Raw genomic sequence first — 24,272 nt, 5'->3', positions numbered from 1 at the left:
AAGGTGTTCCAGTGACACATCACTAAACCGGGGGGCTGCAGTCTTTTTGCCTTTCATGGATATCTTCCCTGCATCAGTCTTGGGCTGGAAGCACTGAGATGTGTCCACGTGGTTGGAATTTAAATATGGTGCCCGGCGTGCTGAAGCAGCAAGATGATGGCGTGGTAGATGAATGAGAGCCCTCCCACCATGGAAACGGCATGTTTCCCAGGAATGCAGCAGATTTGTGATGATACGGCGTGGAAGACCGCCATCGCAGCCAACTATTTAAACATCATTTTACCCGCCCACTACCACACTTAGTACAAACCTGGGACAATTCTGCCCTTTGTTCTACATCACAATGTTTCAATTCTATAAGTGCATTGCAAATACAGACAATTCCAAACTGGTACTGGGAGTATTTCCGATGCTCCATTCACCAGTCTCCCATGTTACAAACCTCCATAAACATGAGTTTGGCCAAAACTCTCTTGCCTGTACCTAACTCACACCAAGAGAAGAATTTTACAGTCTCCTGCCGGCGGGATTGAAGGTGGGGTCCTGTAAAATTCCCTGGTAGTCTAACCACCACCTTCCCACCCACCTTCAGTCTTTCCGCAATATTACCAAGGGTGGCCCGCCCTCACCCCAATTGATGGTGTTAAGAACAATGTTTAACTTTAAGTTTAGTTTATATTTATATTTATGCGTTAAGAAAGGTGGAACATGGTTCCAGTTTCATTTAGTTCTTTTTGTGAGCTTGGTACCAGGAAGTCTGGAAGGCTTCCTAGCAAAAAAGTCAGGTTTTCTGGATTTGTTTGCATACATGAATCTTAAATGAGGTTTTACAACCCTTGAAGTGAAGAGAAGGGGTTCGCAGTTTAGTGATTTCAGGAAAAAATACAAAGCAGAAAATATTGTACTGTTGCCTGTACAGGGGTCCACTGACACACAGAGACGCAGGGAAACATAGAAAGAAGTTCAGTGTGTGTATGTCAGAGAGTGAAGACAGGAGTTCTTAGCTGTCTGATAAGAAATACTGCAAGGCTGCTGGGAGATTGAGTTTAGGGAACTCATGTGTTTGCTCTGCAGTTGAAGTAATAGTGAGTTTCAAGTGTGGTTTTGGGTGTCTCAGGGAGAGATACCAGCTGCAAAAAAAAATCTAGTGAATGCTCAGAAATTTGCTAAAGGAAAACCATTTGCAATAGGGCCAGCCCAAGCAAGAAGCTTTGTTGTTAAGATAGTGGTAAATCTTCACTGGGTTTTTGTGTCTGTTAGGATAAAAGGAACAGTCTGAATTTGAATCATTTTCTGGTGTTTGTATTGCAATTTTTCCAACCTTTTTGCTTGGTGTAATATAGTTCATTTTTCCTTCTTTAATAAATGTTTTATTCTTTGTTAAAAGTTCATCGGTAAACTCCTGTGAATTTGCTCTTTAACTTTTCTCCACAGTTTCTAAAAAAAAGTTAGAATCTATCAAGCCAGGTTTCACACTGGGATCTAACCTGTCCAGTGTTAACATCAGCTGGGATTGTAACAAAGTGGGGTCTCGCCCGTTACAAAAATCCTTGAATTTAGGTGGGATCTGTGAATCCTTAAAGAAAAAAGTATGTGGAGTTACTGGGCACAGGAGCAAGGTTTGCTGTGAAGTGTTTTACATGGGTTGGAACTCAAAAATGGCTATGACTGTTGCTAAGACTTTTCTGGGAGTAAAAGTTATAACAGGTAGATTATTTGAAATCCTTGACCAAGGTTAAACTGTGAGAGTTAGCAAATAAATTGAATGTAGAAATAAAAGCAGAATTTCAGAACGATGATATGATTAACGTAATTACCCAGTATTTAGAATTAAAAGGAGAGAAACATGAAATTGGAGTCTCACAGCTACAGTTAGCAAAAATTCAATTGCAGATGAAGCAACTTGAAATAGAAAGAGACAAAGAAAGGCAGAAACTTGAATTGGAGGATAAAGAAAGAGTAAAAGAAATGGAAAGGATAAAGCTTGAGCTTGAATTTCAAAGAGAGAAAGAAATCAGACAATATGACTTGGCTGGAGAAAAGCTTTGAATAAAGGAAGAAAGAAGAGATAGCAGTTCAGAGGATGATTCTGATTCCACTGAGGAGTTTGATTTAACTAAAAATCTTCATTTAGTGCCTAAATTTACAGAAATTGAAGTTGAAAGGTATTTCACCTCATTTGGAAAGATAGCTGTGAAGTTGGAGTGGTAAAAAGATGCTTGGACCTTAATGTTACAAAGTCTCCTGTCAGGTACAGCTATGAATGAATACACATCTGTCAGAAGAGCAATCTGCAGACTATGAAGTGGTTAAAAGGGCAACACTCAATGCTTATGAGCTGTCCTTGAAGCTAATCAATTAAAGATTAGGCCTATAAGAAAAAGTCGAATCAGGCATTTGTAGAATTTGTGAGGAAAAGGAAATGCTGTGAGATCAGTGGTTTTAATCACTGAAGTTAGAGAAAAAAATTTGAGAACGTGAGGGAAAGTATGATTATGGAAGAATTCCAAAATAGTATTCCAGTAACAATTAAGACTTCTTTAGATGAGCAACAAGTAAAGATCTGAGAAGCGGCAGTTTGGCTGATGCCTATGATATCACACACAGACAGTTACATGTTGGAAATGGTCATATGGGAACCAATAGAGAAATCGGAGGAATAGAAAACCTGCTGGTGGAATAGGTACTAGTTTTAGGGAACAGATAGAAGGACATCAAATTATAAAGGAGATTGGCTAGAATCTAAAAGTAATGTAAAGAAAATAGTATGCTTCCATTGCAATAAAACTGGACATACTAAAGTTAATTACTGGAAATTAATTGGGAGATCTATTGCAATAATAGGGATGCCGAAAGAACCCTTAGGAAAAATTAACTTTGGCAGGAGAGAAGTGACATAACAGTAGCCATAATGCAGGTGCACAGTGAAGGCTCAGATTCTACCAAAGAGGTAGGGACAATTCCTCAGATTAGTCAAGTAAGTGTGGAAAAACAAATTATGGAAAGGTTTAAAGATCTTGTTTAAAGAAGAGAGTTATTCCCTTATTCTGGAGCTGAGGTCAGAGGAAGAGGGGATTTGAATGGGCTGGACACTCCTGGAGTCACCTGGATGGATTGGCCTGGGGGGTACAACTGCTGATCCTTCTCCCTATGGGTGCCTGAGGGCCCAAAGGGTTGCTGGATTGAAATCAGGCTGCCCTGCACCCCTCTCGGATACAGACTGTTGGAGGCCAACTATGGCATTGGACTATATGGAGCAGGGCTGCACCAGACCGGTCCAGGCACCGGAACCCCATTTTCAGCATCCTGATGGTTTACTCCACCAAGTTGCGAGTTGCAGCATGAGCCTCATTATACCTTCGCTTTGCTGCAGTCTGAGGCCACCGCACGGGTGTCATCAGCCACATCCTCTGCAGGCAGCCCTTGTCCCCGAGGAGTCAATCCTGCAGCTTCTGTGGACCCTGGAAGACTCCAGGGATCTGTGACCAACTAATTGTTTAAGAGTCATGGGTACTCCCTGGAAGCTGTGTGCAGATTTGCATTTGTGAGCGTTGCACACCAGCTGCCCATTCAGTGAATGGAAGCCCTTGCGGTTGACATTGTTGACCCCTTGTTGCGACGGAGATCTGAGCGCCACATGAGTGCAGTCGATTGCACCCTGCAACTGTGGGAAATCTAAGGTTTGGGCAAATCCAATCGCTCTTGCATCCCGGTTCTCCTGGTCCCAGGCATTATGCACAAAGGTGTGAGTGCTCGCGAAGGTGGCATCCATGACCTCATGGATACATTTGTGGGTGGAGGCTTCTGATATCCCACAGAGCTTACCCGTGGAGCCCTGAAAGGAGCCACTGGCTTAAAAGCTGATCACTTTCACGGTCACTGGCAGTGGATGCCCTCCATGTTCCCGTGACGCCAAATCCTGCAGTAGCTGGCAGATGTGACTGACCAGTTCCTGAGACATGCGCAGTTTTCGCCGACACTGGTTTTCGGTCATCTGCAGGAATGATCAGCAGCGTCTGTAGACCCAGAGTCTGGCTAGGCGCCATACAGAAACGGCTCGCCTTGGCTCTTAAGTGGCATGTGTGGGAGCTCCAGCCGCCCCTCCTTCCTTAGGATGCTACTCCTCCCTCTGCACAGCCACGTATCTCCACCTCTCCTTTCTCCGCTGTCTCCGCTCTCTGTACGCCACGAGGCACATAGCTAGTGCACCAGGCTTCATGCTTCTGATGTACTCCTCCTTCAGGATGACAGTGAGAGATGCATGGTTTGGCTTGGGTACACTAAGAACATCTCTTGTTTAAGTCTGAAGGCCCTTTAACGCATGACGGAGAGTGCTGGCCACCACTTGGAGGGATGTCCAGAGATTAGTGTGCTGCATGGCTGCCCGAATCCCCACCCAGCTCCACCCCACTCCACCTGACCGATTGGTGGCAGCTTTGCCCATTCGGCTGCATGCTGTGCTCTCAGCTCAGGTGCAGCCATTCTCCTAACCCACAAGGCATGGCTGGACTGTTAGCTTGAACCGTGGGGGAGACTGGTCCAAACCAGAGTGACGGCATTGCAAGGGGCTGTGAGTGCCTCCACCAGTGACTGCTCCACGGCCAGCTTTAGCAAGGAGATTGTACAATGTGCCCAGTCGTCCAACTGTTGTGCAGTCCATTAAAACACTTATTGGTTTTAGCCTATGCCCGATGGGTGAAAAGCTCTGGAGGACTTGGTGGCACGTTCATGCCTCTGCGTTGTTTGAGTGGGCAGATAAGCTAGAGGCTCGACTCCAAGCATGTCAATGTGGCTGCGTCTGAACTGCCTCAGCTGCAGAGGAATGTCACTTTTATACAAGGTTTCCCTCTTGCGTGGCCACTTCCCTGCAACCCCCCCTCCCCGCATGTGCCTGTGTACTATGTTCAACCACATGGCAGCCCTTGCTGTCCTTGCCAATGCGCCTCAACCGCAGGGCAGCCCTTGCTGCCCTCCCCAACACGCCTCAACCTTGAAGTCCAACAGGCGACCTGGGTGAACGCTGTGCAACTCACCTCCGAGTTCCCCTCAAAGTGCAGCCCACCAAGTACATGCCTTATGCATGCTGTTGTGAAACATGTCAGCGTGTAATCACGCCGACATGAGCAGACGATCCAGTGGGGGGTGGGGGATGATTCCGGCGGGCTGGCCTCATAATGATATGCAGATGTATCACAACGACGCACCCGACATCCGATGGCAGGAAACTCAGCCCGCCATTGATGGGCTGAGTGGACAATCGCAAACTAGTTTCACGATGTTGTAAAACCGATTTCTGGCCTTCTCGCCATATTGTCTGCTCTTGCCACCTCACTCGAACACGCACGGAAAATTCCGCCCCATGATTCAAGTCTATTGTCAGGAATGTCCTAATGATTAGGATAAAGAGCTTCATTTTTACTGTTTGCCATTAGGGGTGCCCCTAATAAGTCAACAGCATTCAGTTCTTTTGAACTGATGTATGGGCATGAGGTGAGACGACCCCTTAAATTAATTTTTTTTTAAATTATAAACCAAAGCTCTGAGACTACACTTTTGACTTACCTGTCAAATTTCCAGGAAAGATTAACCAAAGCATGTGAGTTGGCCAAAGAGGGTTTGAAAATTGTTCAACGAACAATGAAAGCTAAAACAGATAAAAATGCCAAAACTCGAAATTTTGCCACTGGAGGCAAGGTGTTAGCATTGTTATCTGTCTCTGGTGAAACATTTAAAAGCGAGGTTCATCAGACCTTATCAAATCAAAAAGAAACTCAATGATGTAAATTACATAGTGAGTACTCCAGACAGGAGGAAAAGTCAGTGAGTGTGTCACGTTAATATGGTAAAGCAATATTATGACAGGTAAGATGGTCAGGATACAAGTGTATTCACAGGTAAAAGGTGTAGGGAGTGAAATAAAAATATCTGAACACTGAGATTGAATCAGAAGTCGAAAATTTAAAAATCGACCCTCCAGTAATCAGATTGGATAATACAGAGGTGCTTAAAAATTTGGATGTCAAATTAAGCTATCTTCCAGAAAACTGTCAAGGTGACTTACGAAAGCTGTTACAAACTCATGAATCATTTTGTGTGAATTGACAAGGGAAAAAACATCTTTGGCTGTACATGATGTTAATATAGGGGATACATTACCCACAAAGCATCATCCTTGCAGACTTAATCCAGAGAAGTTAGCCCAAGTGAGGGAAGATGACATTTCATGATGGAAAATGACATTATTGAACCAAGTCACAGTAGCTGGAGTTCACCTATTGTAATGGTACCGAAATGGGATGGGTCGGAGCGATTATGTATAGAATATCGCAAAATTAATGCAATAACAAAGACTGATTCATATGTAATTCCACAATTAGAAGACTGTATTGAGAAAATTGGACAGGCAATGTTTGTTACAAAGATTGATTTATTGAAGGGGTATTGGCAAGTTCTATTTACCAATACAGCCAAAGAAATATCCACTTTCATAACCCTAGATGGACTTTATCAACATAAAGTCATGCCTTGCGGAATGAAAAATGCACCAGCAACTTTTCAAAGATTAACCAACAAGGTTGTTGAAAGATTATGCAACTGTTTGGTATATATTGATGATTTAGTTGTATTCAGCCAAACCTGGGAGAAACATTTAGAACACTTGAACGAATTGTTTGATCAGTTACCAAGAGCCAATTTGGTCATAAACTTGGGAAAAAGTGAATTTTTTAAAGTGAAACCAAGTTATTTGGGCCACACGTGGGACAAGACCTATTAGCACCTAGAGAAGCCAAAATAAGGGTTATCTTGGATTTTCCAGTACCTAAGGCAAAATGAGAGATTTTGCAAAATATAGGCATGAGTGGATTCTGTTGGAAGTTCGTTCCGAATTTCAGTACTGTAGTGGCCCTCCTGACAAGCTTGTTAAAGAAAAGCAAGAAATTAGATTGGACAAAGGAGAATCAAAGTGCCTTTGACAGCTCAAAAGCTGTACTGACTATTGCACCAGTTTTAGCAGCACTGAATTACGCTAAGCCATTTAACCTGGCTGTTGATGCCCATGACAAGGTGTTTGTGTAGTTTTATTACAGGAGGATGAGATGGGGATCAAAAGGCCAGTCAGTTACTTTTCTCAAAAGTTAAATTCTTACCAGCAGAGATACTCAAAACTGTGGAAAAAGGGACTTTGAGTTTGGTGTTGGCTCTACAACATTTTGAAATCTACATAACTAACAACATTGCAGAGACTGTTATTTATAAGGACCATAATCCTCTAACCTTTTTAGCAAACTTTCATGCCAAGAACCTGAGATTATTACATTGGAGTTTAATGCTACAACTGTATAATTTGAAAATTATTCATGTAGCAGAAAGAGACAATATTATAGCAGATGTTTTAACAAGAACTTTTCTTATTAATTCATGGGATGTACACATCACTGGCTAGGCCAGCATTTATTGCCCACCCCTAATTGTCCTTGAGAAGGTGGCGCTGAGCTGCCTTCTTGAACCACTCCGGTCCTTATGGTGTAGGTACACCCTTCGGGACTTTAGAATCTGAGGACTGATTGTAGTCCCAGTCCTGCCACTGCTGCTGCAGGAGCTGCTGGTCAATTAGATTGGCTGGCAGCTCTTTGTGGTAGGACTTCCGCCCAAGTGAGGAGCAGAACTCCCGTCTCCAGCCAATTAATGCTCCTTGGGCATTAAATGGCTGGTGGAGGTGCCGTGGATGGCAGGAATATACCACCATCCTAAAAGTCCTACCTGATGTGTCATTCACCCATCACCCATTTGCTCACCCGTCTACATTGAGGTATTGCCAGATCAGAGCCAGTTTTAAAATTTTCTGGCTGCTTATTTTGCAAAGAGATGTTTTAGATGCATGTTGAATAAGTGTTTAAATTTGACAATTGTATCGTTTTCATGAAGGAAAATCTACACCACCAACAAAATGCTGAACATTCAACTTATTTGAGGCAGCAGTTACATTGTTCTGCCTGAGACAAATAGGTATTTCATATATATGTTGCCAAAGGGACAATTGCTTTTTCCACCACAATGCACAGCCAGGACTCATATTGGGCTTTAACCCTGAGGGCTACATTCCAATTATGCAGCCTGCCAGGGTTTAGGTAGTTTAATAGTTGAGCCTGATGAAGTGCCTCTGTGACAAGTGAAGCTTTGCATTTGAAATATTGCTTGTTTATTTTGTAATGTGTTCTAAGCGATCAGGGATTATTCATGCGCATCTGAAAAAGAACAGAAAAACAAGGAAGAAAATTCTGGATTAACAATATCACCATTTGAGTGAGGAGTGCCAACTGAGACAATAAATTTGTTAGGTTTGTCCAGATTGCCCCTCCTTACTAATGTCAGCCCATTGAAGGTGCAGGAAAATCTGACAGGGATCCTAGGATTTATAGGCTACCTGCATTTCTGAAAGGGAAGATGCCATTGGTTAATCCTGCCTTCTCTCAGTGTGGATTTCTCATGGAAAGAGCAAGTGCTCAACCAGTGAACTAAAGGTTGAAAGTACTGGAAGACCACCTCGTGTTCATCAACAAGAAATGAAAGGAATTTGGAAGACATCGATCAAAATCAACCCATCGAACCCTGTACTCCGGAATTGGTGCTATTGAACTGTTTTATCCCACCCTTAAAATCCATGTTTTGTGTGTGTGTATGTGTGTGTATAGGGATTTAAGAAGGGGTAGGGTTCAGCTTATAAAGTTAGAAATTAGCAGTTCATATTTCTTTCTTTTGCCACTGGTTAACAACAGTTCGTTCTATAAACAGTTACTGCTTCTTAAATTTACAAAGCTGGTGCTCATATTCTGTTAACCTAAATTAAACAATTGTTGATTGGGTTGATCAAACTTTTTCATATTTGCCATGGCTCAGGGAGCAGTGGGGCTTGATATTGCAGCGCATTATCCCCAGTGAGTCGTGACACTCGAAACGAACATTAACAGAGCACCCCATTTCTTGCCGTAAATAACCCGGTAATGCAACAAACCAGGAGGAAGGGGGGTCATCTTCCTTGGTGACAGATACAAAGTCCCTGTCAAAGAGTCTGGTGATAGTGGGCAGAGTTTGCTGAGCACATTAAGATCAAAACCATCCTATCAAGGGCCTGGCTATAATTTTGTACAGTCAAATACCTGCTTGAAATAAAGATAAAGGCTAAGACTGGTTTCTTCCAACAGAGTTTCATTTTTGGTCCATAAAACTCTACAGACAGCTTGTCTCACCTGTTTTCTCTTTTTCTCTCTTTGATTAAACCAATTAAACTAAATTAACATAACAAGGGGCAAATTATAAGGGATACTGCAAAAGAAAAACTGATCTTAAAGGAAACTTACAAACATCAAACGGGGAGGTGCCCACCGAGCACGGATGTTGCGTGCTCCCTCTCCATGGACACCTGGCCACAAACGTAGCTGCAGAAGAGGGGCAGACAGTTGGGCTGGACAACCCCCTCGATCGCCCAATGCCTGGACCTGTTGATGGCCAACTCGGCCAGGCCCAGGAGCAGGTTCATAGGAGGTCCTCCTCCCTCCCCGCTGCCCACACCGCTTCGTACCAGGTGCCCGCATTTTCTCTTTTACTCTTTTGAATAAACCAATTAAACGAAAGTAAGAAAATGAGGGACAAATTAAAAGAGCAGCCCCTTAAAGGGATACGGCAAAAAGAAAAAACTTATCTTAAATGAAACTTAAAAACATCAAATTAAAATGTGATTAAAGGGGTCAGTAAAGCACCCCAGCCCCCACAGTGCCTAACAGGCATGGAAGGCCTCAATCGGGTCAGTGGACACCACATGCTCCTTCTCCAGGTACACCTGGCCGTGAATGTAGCCGCAGAAGAGGGGCAGAGAGTCGGACCGGACGACCCCCTCGATTGTCCGCTGCCTGGTCGCACTGGATGCCTGTGTTTTCTTATTGATACATTCAAATAGATACTTAGCTCGTTAACTGATAATTACCAATTGAACGCCTTGTGAGTTAACTATTTCCTTCCCCAACATATTACTGAAATAAATTCAATGACTTGACCAAAGCTGCCAAGGCAAGGCTCCCATTCACAGTTATATTACCCTCTGCACCACCCTACACCATCATCCTGTAACCCCAACATTAACATGCCATCACTGCCACATTTCCCATTCCTCTCCTCCATTCACAAGGGCACACTTCAATTCACTTTCTTCTGCTTCTGCTTGCAGACTCTGCACCTGATACATCTTTAACAGTTAATGGCTTCTCTTCTCCACAGGCTGCTGCTTCTTCCTCTCACCGTGTACACACTGTTATATTGCCACAGATACCTTCACATCAGTTTAATAATCCAAAGACTTCAACAAGGTAAGTTAATGCATAGCGTGGGAGAGATGGCCAGAACTAGAGCAGAGTCATCAGAAATGCCAGTGGAGGTAGAAGCTATTGATGTCATTGACAGAAGGAAGATAATAAGCATGGCCGACGGCAAACTTGGAGGGAATATCCCACATAGTTTGGCTAGCTCCCTCACACACTGTGCATGATAATGTGGTAGCGAAATTAGTTGCCATAAGTAACTATTGCTTTCCCTTAGCACTTAAACTGACCTTGTCTATCTCCCTTCCTTTCCAGGCCCATCACAAAGCATGGAACCAGCTATAGCAGAAAAGAGGTGACAGTGCTCCACGATGTGCACCTAACCCTTGCAAGCACCAGCAGTGCCAAGGGAGAGGCACATGTTGTCCTCTCTCAGTTTGAGGTATTGATGGGGTATCAGTGTGTTGTCAATCAGTAGCCTGTATTCTGAGAAAGTGAGTTATGGGGGTCTGCATTGGGTGATTCAGCAAGCACAGGTTAGCAGGAGCAAGGACAGGAGGAAAGAAGGACAAAAGGTTGAGCCCGCATAATAACTCTGCTATAGGGAACACAGTCATTTAAAATCCTGTAAGCATACACCAGTAATTGTTTGGTGCCTTGGATTCCCTGTCAGGAAGTTTTCACACTATGTCAGTGTGTTTGGGTGAGTCCACTTTAATTTCTGTGGAATCCTCACGCATGGTATTGAGGCAACGCACCAACTGTGGAGTATCTGATCAAGCCAATACTGTAGTGAGATCCTCAGGTCTGGGGCATGCATCACCAGCCCTGTCAACCAGATTTAAACTGCTACCAATCAGGATCTGGGCTCCATTATTTCCACAAGCTTGCAAAGCCTGAGAGAAAACATGAGTAGAAACTGCAATAGGATTACAGCATTCCTGGAATCTGCTTTCAGCTCACTGCACATGTAGTGCCCCAAACAAGTGGTGACGGTGCCAAGGAAAAAGCGCATGTCGTCTTCTCTCAGGATGACAACACACCTGACACCACATCAACCTCTCAATCAGTGCCTGTCCTGATTTCAGAAAGCAATGTGGGTCAGACTGCACTGGACATAGCCAAGTTGTTGCAGTTTGCAACTAGGTCATCTTAGGCCTGACCTTCCCAAGGTCACTAAGCACAGCTCTCTCACGTATCCTCATTGATGACAGTCACCTTCTGTAGTAATTATGGTTTATTTAGTGTGTAATATGCCTTTAAGAAAAATGCTTGTTAAGGAAGATCACATGATCTATAGCAAACAATAGGAGAGTCGCGCAGGCTACCTCAGTAGTCAGCAGTGTAGAGATAGAGTTTGAGTTGAAAGCACACATGTAGTAGCTGCTGAATACCTTGTAAATAAACTTAAAGTTTCCACCCAAGGAGAGTCTACAGATCAACTCTATCAATAGTACCAACTTGGCCACCATTCACAACAAACTAGAGACGAGGATAAACAAGTTTAACAGGAGAAATCAAGTGGAAAGAAACTGGCACTGTAACTCACCCAGTGATTGTAAGTAGAAAGATTGTTAGAATTAAAGAAGATACTCCCTCTTAAAATGCTCCAATTCGGAATTGATCCTTTCGATCCGGCCACAGACAATTGGTCTCATTACGTAAAATGCCTCATGTTCTTTTTTCAAGCGAACGAGATTATGGGGCAAGAGAAAAGTTGAGCGATCCTCTTAAGTACATGTGGGAATAAAACTTACAGCTTGATTCAAAGTTTGATGGCACCCGGTGCCCCAGATTTGAAAAATTTTGATGAATTGGTGGGCCTCATAAAGGGTCATTGCCAGCCAAAGCCCTCGGTAATGATGCAACATTTCAAGTTTAACTCGAGAAATAGAGACCCGGGTGAGACAATTGCATGCTATGTGGCAAATATGAGGCAGCTAGCAGCACATTGTGAGCTTGGTACATCCCTAAATGAAATGTTCAGAGGCCATTTAGTGTGTGGTGTGAATGAGGACACGGTGCAAAAAGGATTATTGTTCGAAGTGAATTTGGATTTCAAGAAGGCACTAGAGATAGTACTAGCCATGGAAAGCGCAGTAAGAGATTCAAAAGCAATACAGGGTGTGCAAAACGGTGCCGTCCTCCACATCGGGTGGGAAACCCCAGCTGTAAAGGGCGCGAAAATGCAAGATTCTGCCGAGAAGCAGGAAACAGCCCCCGCCAGCCGGAAAATAAGAAAATCAAAAGCGAAATCAAAGAATAATTTCAATAGGGGTGGAAACAAGCAGTCTTTTAACAATTGGCAGTTTTAAAAAATCAAATGTTATTATTGTCACAGAAATGGTCGTATGATGAGGCAGTGCAAGGAAAGATTCAAGCAGGCTTGTAAACAAAAGAAAAAAACCAATGAAATCTACAATGTAGAAGCTCCTGAAACAACAAATTCAGACATTTACTCATTATTTAATCTGAAAGCTGGAAAGGCAGAACCAATATTTGTCACAGTGAAAGTAAATGGCAAACCTGTTAAAATGGAAGTGGACACAGGAGCTTCCACTACAGTAATTGGGGAACATACCTTCTGATATCTGAATAATAGTGAATATCAATTAAGGTTAGAAGAAACAGCTTCCAAACTAAAAACATTCAAGTAAAAGGCATAAGCAGAGTAACTGCCCACTATGGAAGCCAATCGGCAAAGTCACCCTTGATGGTGGTAGCAGGCGAGGGGCCAAGCGTCCTGGGGTGAAACAGGTTAAACAAGATTAAGTTAGAATGGGCTGAAATTTTCCAGTTGAAAGCAAGTGGGCTACCAGAGCTACTTCAAAAGTACGCCACAGACTTCAAGGACGAACTTGGGAAAATCCAGTGGCTGTAGCAAAAATTCATGTGGACCCAGAAGCAATCCCTCAATTCATGAAGGCAAGACTGGTACCATATGAACTGTGAGAAAACATCAACGCCGAACTGGATAGACTAGAGAAACTGGGCGTTATACAACCTGTGCAGTTCTCAGAATGGGCAACGCCCATAGACCCTGTCCTTAAACCCGACCAAAGCATCCAAATTTGTGAAGACTGCAAATTGACAGTTAATAAAGTAACTGAGCTAGTCAGGCACCCCATTCCAAAAATCAAAGACCTGTATGCCAAGCTGGCAGATGGAACCACCTACATGAAGCTTGATATGAGTCATGCTTAACAACAACTAGATAATGCCTCCCGGGAATTTGTCACAATTAATACACACAAAGGGTTGCACCAATATACACGATTATCTTTCTCCATCTCCTCAGCTTGTGACATCTTTCAGAGAACAATGGAAAGCTTACTGCAGGGACTGCCCCAGGTTGTAGTCTATTTAAACGATGTATTGGTGACAGGATTCACTGAAAAAGAGCATTTGGCAAATGTAGAAGAAGTCTTAAAATGTTTTTTGCAAGCTGGAGTGTGTTTTTAAAAAAGTGCACGTTCCAAGTGAGGGAGGTAATCTGTTTGGGTCACTGGGTAGATTCATAGGGCCTCCACCCGGTTGAAGAGAAAGTGAGAGCCAAAGAACACCTCAGAGCTCAAATCATTCAGAGGAATAATTAATTATCATGAGCGGTTCATACCCAATTTGTCTGTAGTGCTGGCTCCCCTGCATTCTCTACTCAAAAAGAACCAACGTTGGCCTTGGGAGATGCCCCAGAAAGATGGTTTCATTAAGGTGAAACAATTGTTACACTCGCCCAACCTATTAGTGCATTATGACCAGATGAAAGAGTTGGTGCTGACATGTGATGCATCTCCCTACGGAGTGGGATCAGTGCTCTCTCATCGGATGGACAATGGCATGGAACGGCTTACAGGCTACATATCAAAAACATTCAGCACACCAGAAAAGGGATACTCATAGATAGAAAAAGAAGACCTGTCCATCATCTTTGGTGTCAAGAAATTTCACTAGTACGTACATGGCCGCCACTTTACAATCGTTTCAGACCACAAACCATTGACAGGATTGTTTAGTGAGGACAAGGCTATACCACCCATAGCCTCAGCAAGAATACAACAATGGGCTTTAATCCTGGCAGCATATGAATGTACTTTCATTCATAGGCCTGGCAATCAAATCACAAATGCCGATGCACTTAGTTGTTTGCCTTTACAAGAAAATGATGAGGACATTCCATTTCTACAGGAACTTGTTTCATTGTTAAATTTCTTAGATTCCTCGCCAGTATGTGCTCGACAGATAAGAGACAGGTTGCGACCCAGTCCTATCTCAAGTATGAGAACAAGTGCTTCATGGTTGGCCACAAGAGCCTGTATCTGACAAAATGAAAGCTTACTTCAACAGGAGATATGAAATAACTCACGAGGATGGCATCTTATTGTGGGGAGCACGAGTGATAGTCCCTCCAAAGGGAAGAGAGCCTCTTTTAATTGAACTACACAGTGCCCATCCAGGAATTTCCCTAATGAAGACCATAGCACACAGCTATCTACGTTGGCCAGGGATGGATGGTGAAATACAGAGTTTAGTGAATAATTGTGTGCAATGTCAGCAACTGCAAAAGCTGCCATCTCCATTACTCCATTACACCCTTGGGAGTGGCCAGGTAGACCCTGGGCGTGGTTACACATTGACTATGTGGGACCTTTCCTAGAAACAATGTTTCTGCTCACTGTCGATGTCCATTCAAAATGGATGGACATATATGAGGTGAAGTCACCAACGTTGCCTGCTACAATTGAGAAGCTACATCAAAGTTTTGCCATTCACGGCAAAGTTTTGCCATTCAGGACTACCAGAAGTAGTCATTTCTGATAACAGCATTTGCAAGTGCTGAGTTTCAATGGTTTATCAGCCTCAACTGTATCATGCATCTAAAAACTTCATTGCACCACCCTTCCTTAAATGGACTGGCCGAAAGGGATGTTCAAACATTCAGTGCAGACATGAAAAAGCTAACATGCGATTCCTTAGCAACCAACCTAGCACGCTTCCTTTTCCATTACAGGACTACCCCTCACACACAACAACAGGTGTCACACCTGCTGAGTTATTGTTGAAACACCATGTCAGGTTGGGATTGAGTTTAATAATGCTGAATTTAGAGGGGAAGGTTGAAAGGAGTCAGGGAAGCCAGAAAACTAAACATGACTGACATAGTTGTGAGCGACAGTGTACGTGAAGAATTTTGGAGAAGGACCAAAGTGGTTACTGGGTAAAATAAGTGCAGTGACAGGACCTCTATCTTACCATGTGAAGGTGGAAGGCCAGGTCATACATAAGGACCATTTAAGGAAGAGAGAAACAGATCACCAAGAACTGATTCCACCAGTATTCACGATCGGCTCTGCGTTTCCTGTTGAGGATACTCAACCCAGGACAGGCATGTCTGATGTACCTGTAAGAGTTCAGGATACAGAACTGCAGGTGCCCAGCGAAGCACCTGATGTTCAGGCAACTCCGGAAAAGGAGATTCCTGATAAAGCTTCGAAAGCTGTAGAGCTGAGACGTCCTACACGCATCAGGAAACGACCTGAAAGAATGAACTTATAAATTTCTTACCCAGTGTAAATATTTTATTGTCTTGAGAGATTTGTACTTGTAAAAATAATATGTATATCTAAGTAAAGGGGGAGGAATGTAGTAATTATTGTTTTATTTAGTGCGTAAGAATAGTGCTTGTTAAGGAAAATAACATGATCTATGTTAATCAATAGGAGAGTAGTGCAGGCTACCTCAGTGGTCAGTAATGTAGAGATAGGGCTGAATTTTCCCAGAATTGCACTAAGTGTGGTAGCGGGTGCGTAAAATGGAGTCCTACCCGCCGATGAAAATGGCAGGTTTTCATGCCATATCTTCCCGAGCTCACCTCATTAAATATTCACTTCTGCGAAACACGCCGTTTCCATGGCAGGCGGGCTCTCATTCGCCCACTCGCCATCACCCCGCTGTTGCATCACGCCGGCAGCCATCTTTAAAAGGCAGCTGCAGCAAAGCGTTCATCGCCACCAGCTCACCACCGCTGCCTGGGAGACATGGCCAGCAAAAAGATCGCAGTCCCCGCTTCAACAACGGGTCACTCAAGCAACTGCTGGATGCTGTAGAGGCCCATCGGAATGTTCTGGCCGCAGGATGGGCAGCAAAATCACCAACCCAGCTTGGGAGGCGGTGGCAGCGGTGGTCAGTGCCAGCACCCTTCAGAAGAGGGCAGCCATCCAGTGCCACAGAAGTATGAATGATCTCTCTTCTGTCAGGGTAAGTCACTCTTTTCATCACTCCCAACTCATACACTCACGAATCCACCACACACCCACAGGGCCCTCACTCACTGCCAGTTCAATCATATCACCGTTCGCTCATTCACACACACCATCATTGTCCTCAACCCGTCCATGGGACCACTCGTCACCCACACAGGCCAGGCATACTTATCATCTAGCCTGGAAGATGTCCTGATACACTCTCCCCATCTCTATCCATGTAGGACAAACTGACTCACAACAGGAGGGAAAGGTCGCAGACAGGTGAAAGGATGCCGGAAATCAAAGTTCTCACAGAATTTGAAAACAGAGTCATCCAGCTGGCCAGCGATGACCAGGACCGGTCCTGTGCTGAGGTGAGGTCGGCGCTACTCTAGCAAGTGAGGATCCAGCGCGCAACATCCATCAGACAGCCATGCCGTGAGTGATGTGTCCTCTTTCACAGGCCACTGCCATGAACTAATTATCTGCCCTTGCTTTCGCAGGCACATCTGGGAAGCAGCCGATGGAGTCCATGACCCAGGGCCTCCGAGCAAGCTCTGAGGAAACCTCTGAAGAGGAATCTGAAGGCACCCTCCTCGCAGTCCCATCACAGCGCTCACCCACACCCTCCACCAGCACAGAGACGTACACCTCGGTGGGACCTAGCTTTAGAATAGCCTCAGGACCACAATCTGGTGAGCACATCCCACTGTCTGATCCACAACAGGTGGAGGCAGGGACTTCCCAGGTCCCTGGCACTCGGAAGACCGCTGGAGCCCAGAACATTGCTGAGTCCGAGTCAGATGACGAACCTCTGGACTCGGTCATGGCACAGTTGCTGCAGCTGCAAAGGCAAGCTCGGGAACATCAGGAAGGGGTGTCCGCTGCGCTCCTCAGATTGCAAGGCACGGTGGAGGAGTCCATCTGTCTTCAGGCTGAGGTGGTAGTGCCAGCATTGCAACTCACCAAGGTCAACCCTGGCAGGAAGGTGGCCGCCATGGAGACCTTGGTCCAGGATGTCACTCCTGCACTGCTGCACGGGCTTAACCCCATTGCTGATGCCATAGTTGGCCTCCAACAGTGTGTATGCGAGAGGGGTGTTGGGCAGCTCGATTTCACTCATCCTTTCCATTCATGGCATCAGCCAGGGGCCCTCGGGCACCCATAGGGAGGAGGATCAGCAGGTGCACACTCCGGGGCCATTCACCCAGGTAATTCTGGGTGTGACCGGCCCATCTGATCCCCTCTTCCTGTGACCTCAGTAGATTCAGCTTCACAGGCCGAGGAGGGTGCCACTGCCACATAGCAGGACCCCGGAAGCAGGCCGGGGCCCTCCAGATCTCAGCCCTCCAGAGGATGCCCGCCAAATTCATCAGAGACGGTGTCACAGTCAGCAGGCTGCCTCCACCTCCACTGTGGATATCCGGGGAGCACCAAGACAGAGCGGCTGGGTTAGGAAAGTTAAGGAGAATTAGTTGCACAGCCTGGGCACGGGTGTTAATCACTTGTACATAATGTTCACTATTGTCAATAATCTCCAAAGAATGTCTCCCTGCCTATGGCTCCTTGTTCTGATGAGCAGTGTTCATGTCACTCAGATGTGAAACTTTTCTGCACAAGATAAAGGCAGGTGTCTCAGTCCAGGGCCTCTTACCTGTGCTCTGTGGCAGCCTTCAAACCACAGTGATGGTCTATCCTCACACTCCCTGGAAGCATTACTGATGCCTGCACCTCAGCAGTGCTGGTCATTGCTGCCAGAATGTAGTGGGCAGGTGCCACAGAGTTCTCTCATTCTCTCTGTGTGCTCTCAGCACCTTTAAGGTGGGGCTGGCCCCCATCACACCAGCATCTGCGACCAGTGATACTGTGCACCAGCTCATGAAGGGCTGAAGTGTTGAAGGCAGACACAGCATCAGATGCATCTAAAGTTTCATGGCTGCGCCTCTGAGATGGCTCTGATCATGGAGTGCAAGCTGCTCTCAGCCAGACAGGAGTCAGGCATTCTCAGGGACCATGTGAAGATCTATGGAGTGTCCTCACTGCATTTCGTCATCATCCTCCACAAATATGACAGCTATAAGGGCCTCCCGAGTGCGCTTGCCTCATCTAGCCAGTGCGAGAGCCTCATCCCCATCGTTGTCACCACCAAGGACCCCATCACCCTCATCCCCATCAGCGTCCTCCTCATTGGAAGAGACGTGCAGCTCCTCCATCTCATCAGCAGCCAGCTCCTCACCCCATTGCAGCGCCAGGTTGTAAAGGGCACAGCAGACAATTATGATGCGTGACACCCTCTGTGGACTGTATTGCAGGGCTCCACCAGACCGGTCCAGGCACCGGAACCTCCTCTTCAGCATCCCAATGGTCTGCTCCACTAAGTTGTGAGCTACTGCATGAGCCTCATTATAGCATCGCTCTGCTGCAGTCTGAGGCTGCCGCACGGGTTTCATCAGCCAAGGCCTCTGCGAGTAGCCCTTGTCCTCAAGGAGCCAACCCTGCAGCCTCTGTGGAACCTGAAAGACTGCAGGGCTGTGCGAGCGACTCAGGATGTAGGCGTTGTGCACACTCCCTGGAAACTGTGTTTATACCTGCAGGATGCGTTTTTGGTGGTCACATACCAGTGAATGGAAGTCCTTGCAGTTGATGAAGTCCACTGAGTGTAGCAATGGAGACCTGAGCGTCGCATGAGTGCAGTTAATCACACCCTGCACCTGTGGGAATCGCCAGATCACGGCGAATCCAACAGCCCTTGCATCCTGGCTGTCTCGGTCCCAGGCGAAATGCACAAAGTTGTGTGCCATGGAGAAGATGGCATCCGTGACCTCATGGGTGCATTTGTGGGTGGTGAATTGTGATATCCCACAGAGGGCCCCTGTGGAGCCCTGAAAGGAGCCACTGGCGTAGAAATTGAGCGCCGTGGTCACTTTCACAGCCACTGGTATTGAATGCCCTCCATGTCCCCTTCTTCATGAGGCTGCTGCTCCTGCCTTTGCTTGGCCAGGTGCTTCAGCTGCTCTCTCCTCCATCTTCTACGGTCTCTGTGGGCCATCAGGCATACAGCTAGTTCACCAGGATCCATGAACCTGACATCCTCCTACAGCATGAAAGAGAGAGAGAGACGTGGTTATCATGGCTGTACTTAGCACCTTTCCTGGCCCTGTGTGACTGCCCCTTAATGCTTCCCAGAGAGTGCTGGTCACCCCACGGATGGCCAGAGATGAGTGCGCTGCATGGCTGCCCTGTCAACCTGTGATATGTGGACACTGATCCAAACCAGGATGCTGAGATTGTAAGGGGCTGTGAGCGCCTCCAGCAGTGACTGCTACATGGCCAGCATTGGCGAGGAGATTGTACAACGTGTGCAGTCCAACTGCTTCGCGGTCCAATAAAGTGGTGGCGGACTCGAAGTCTGTGCCGGGTGGCTGGGGGGGGTGGTGTTGTGGGGGGTGGGGAGGGGTGGTGAGGGGGTTGGGCTGTGGTGAGGTATGGAGCACTTGCTGGCCCGTTGGTGCCTCCACATTGCTTGTATGGGCAAGCTAGGGGCCTGACCCCAATCATATCACTGTGGCTGCACCTGATCTGTCTTGGTTGCACAGGCATGGTCAGTTCATACAGGTGTCCCTAATGCGTGGCCATTTCCCTCGATACCCTGCCCCCCACCTCGATTTCCTGTGCACGGATGCAGTGCCAGGGCAGCACTTCAACGCCCCCCCTCCAGCAGTGGCCTCCAAGGCTGGCCAGCACTTGCCCCCGATACCCCCCACCCCTCAGCAGTCGCCTGTGGGGCCAAGCATCAGTTTCCCTCAGTGTCCCTGAGGCCTGTAAACAACAGGCGAGCTGTGGAGAACGCTGCTGTTCACTCACCTCAGTTCCCCTAAAGTGAAGGCTGCCAAGCGCACGTTGCCTCCGTGCTGTTGTGAAACACGTCAGCGTGCTTTCCCGCCGACGTGGACGGACAATATGGCGGGTTCCAAGGAGCCTGGCGGGATGGCCTTATAATTATATGCTAATGTTACAATTAGCTCCCCGCCGACTGATGGCAGGAAAAACAGCCCGCCATCGGTGGGCTGAACGGAAGATTGCAACCTGCCTTCACACCGTCGTTAAGTGGGTCCCGCCATATTTTCTGCCCACGCCATCTACCATGCCCGCTGCTTGCAGGCTTGGAAAATTCCGCCCATAGAGTTTGACTTGAAAGCACACGTGTAGTTGCTGCTGAGTGCCTTCTAAATAAACTGAAAGTTTCCTCCCAAGAAGTGGCTGCAGATCAACTTTATCTACAGTACCAACTCGGCCACCACTCACAACAGCTTCCACCTCCCATGCTGAGGTCACTGAAATGTTATAATTGGTGAAAGAACATTTAAGGCAGGCATTAGTGGCTTGCGCCCAAGGTGATCAGTAGCTTCTTTGTTGCATTGTGTTTCATTGTCAATCACACTTTTTTGATGGATTTCTTTCTGTGAAGTGTTTGGCAAGTTTTGCTCCTGACACATTCAGCAGATTTGATTAATATTGCTAATATCATATGCTTCAGCATGGAATGAACAAGGGATAAAGATTCAGGACCACAGTCACCTTCAGTGCTCCAGGTAAAGATGTGGTGCAGTAAACACAGTACTAGCTTTGTTGGTGCACACTACTCTGTTTCTTAGTTAATTAAGGATTTTTAATATACAAAACCTTTTATCACATGCCTAGTAGTGCTTGTGTTCCTTAAAAATATTGAGCTCAGATTGAAGAGCCTCATTCAACAGCCACAAATGAATTCAATCCGAGAAAACTCACCTTCCTCATTATTTCAATCTGGGAACATGGACAGTTTTGAAGATGGGGCCAACTTTAGGCAAAATTACTTTTAAAACAGCATTAAGAATCGCAGAAAATCGAATCAATTTATGCTTGGTCTAACTTTTGTTTCACATTTGATCTTTTGCATGATTTGGCAGATTTCACCCGAATAAACAAACACAAGCTAGCAAAAGCTCTTGGCCTAGAAGTAGGTTCCATTGGATTCAAATCGAAAATCTAACAAGAGGCCCGATCCAAAATGGTTTCAGTTGCACTTCCAAGGATGACCAGGCAGGCAAGGCCTCAAACCAATTTAAAGGGTCCTAAAGTCCTGTTTTGGACTTTTGACTTTCAGCAGCATTGTAAAAGGGGCAATAGTGAATCAGTAGCCCATTTTACATCTCTTCCCATTTGTATTCCCTTTGGCGTGGAATGCAGGTTTTTGATGTTCACCATCATTATCCCTCTGGATCTGACTGCAACTTCAAGGTTGGGTGCAAGCAAAGATTTATGCGTAAATCCTGGAGTTACTGTCTGTCATTCATTGCTCTGCCACAGGCTGCACTGTGGACTTCTATATTACTATAGATTCATAGACCTCTAAGAGCAGCATTCTTCAAGGTTTGAGGTGATCATGGTTGCTTTGTATCTGATCGCAAATTACAAGCAATTACAGATTTTAAATATTTCAAAGTGAATAAAGGTGTTGCATTTTCTCTTCAGCACAATCCCTTAACTATTACACAAAATAATCTGTTATTGTTTTATTTAAATGTATGTGAAAGAACTCATGAAAAAACTGAATACTCAAAAATTTAACAATTAAATTACAAATGAGTTGTTCTATTGTGATATCCTCTTTTCTCCTCTACTTGTTATGCTTATAATGCCTTTTCCTATATGTAAAAAACAATATGAAAATGTATGTTGCTATTGCCAAAACAGATTTCAACTAATATGTAAAATTCTTTGCCTACAATCTTTTCATCCCAAATTCTATATCTAAAGATTTGTCCTTTCTCAAAATTCTAAAAATAATTTGAGAATCCACCTTCAAAGAACAAGCAATCCAGTGTGCCGTATAAGAATGAGACCTATTGCATAAGTTTCCACATTACTGGATCAAGCATACAATGGCAAGCTGGTCCTAAAATACACATAACAGCTTATCGAGTTGACACAGTTCTGAGGCGTTCAGCAAGCAAAAAGGAAACTCTGCAAGTGAAATTTTTGGTTTCTACTTCTGTCTGAGCATTTAACAAATGAATAAAATATTTTGATAAATACATTACTCCTAAGTAGAACTCAGCTGTGGAAGAAATCAACTAGAATTTTCAGCAATAGCTGAACATTTTTAACAAGTCAGCCAAATGTATCATTAAATTAGCTTTTGTGCTGTTTTCAATTAGCTTGTCCAATTTTAGTGACTATTCATTGTGAAGTGCCCTAAATATTCTTTTACATCTGTTACATAAAAATCAACACCACTCCTCTTACATGTAATATGTCAAAAGATGCATAAAACACATCCAGAGGGTTCGGGTGTCATTTCAGAAGGGTGCAAAGAGTAGAGACTTGCGGAACTGAGTTAGAAAAATTATCATGGAGAGTTACAACAAGGAAGCAACAGTGTACCTTTATCCAATAAAAACATTAGTGTACCATATGAAACTCATACTTCTGAAATTATTTGGAAATGAATGGCATTCTTTCTGATAGGCTTGCACTTCAACACATTAAACTGTCCACTCTGATATTTAAGAATGCAAAACGATTTTCAGAAACAATTTGATACTTACCACAAGTGTAAAACAAAACTCCCAAATGCTGCTGAGGCTGCACTGCTTCCCCTAACATAGTAAACATTCAATCTCATAGTTGTCAATTGTATAGCTTCAATATTCATTACAGGATCCCACACAAATCAGCTTAACATATTCGAAGCAAAAGGAGATTTTTCATTGCTATTCACATGTGAAGTTGTAGGCTCAGTTTTCAAAGTGTCTGTTCAGCTGTCAGCTTCTGAACATTATTCTTCCATGTCTGTAGCTTTCTCATCTTTAAACTCTACAAAGAATTCTTATCAATTGACATGCGGGGGGCTTTCAAACGTCAGTTGATAAGAATTCAGGACCGGCATGTTCCTGCTAGGATGAAGGATAAGTATGGTAAGTTTCAGGAACCTTGGATAACGAAGGATATTGTGAGATTAGTCAAAAAGGGGAAGCATTCGTAAGGGCTAGAAGGCTGGGAACAGATGAAGCCCGTGGAGAATATAAAGAAAGTAGGAAGAAACTTAAGCAAGGAGTCAGGAGGACTAAAAGGGGTCATGAAAAGTCATTGGCAACCAGGATTAAGGAAAATCCCAAAGCCTTTTATACATATGTAAAAAGCAAGAGGGTAGCCAGGGAAAGGGCAGGCCCACTCAGGGACAGAGGTGGGAATGTGTGTGTGGAGCCAGAAGAAATGGGAGAGATACTAAATGAGTACTTCTCATCAGTATTCACCAAAGAGAAGGACTTAGCAGTCTAGGGAAGAGTGTGTAGATAGCCTGGATCATGTTGAGATCATAAAAGAGGTGTTAGGCGTCTTGAAGAATATTAAGGTGGATAAGTCCCCATGGCCAGATGGGATCTACCCCAGAGCACTGAGGGAGGCAAGGGAGGAGATTGCTGGGGCCTTGACAGAAATCTTTGTATCCTCACTGGCTACAGGTGAGGTCCCAGAGGATTGGAGAATGGCCAATGTTGTTCCATTGTTTAAAAAGGGTAGCAGGGATAATCCAGGAAATTACAGGCTGGTGAGCCTTACATCAGTGGTAGGGAAATTATTGGAGTAGATTCTTCGTGACAGGATTTACTACCATTTAAAAGCAAATGGGCGTATTAGTGAGAGGCAGCATGGTTTTGTGAAGGGGCGGTCGTGT

Source organism: Cetorhinus maximus, chromosome 10 (genome assembly GCF_964194155.1).
Source record: "Cetorhinus maximus chromosome 10, sCetMax3.hap1.1, whole genome shotgun sequence".
NCBI lineage: Eukaryota > Metazoa > Chordata > Chondrichthyes > Lamniformes > Cetorhinidae > Cetorhinus > Cetorhinus maximus.
Note: the sequence above shows the minus strand (reverse complement) of the source record.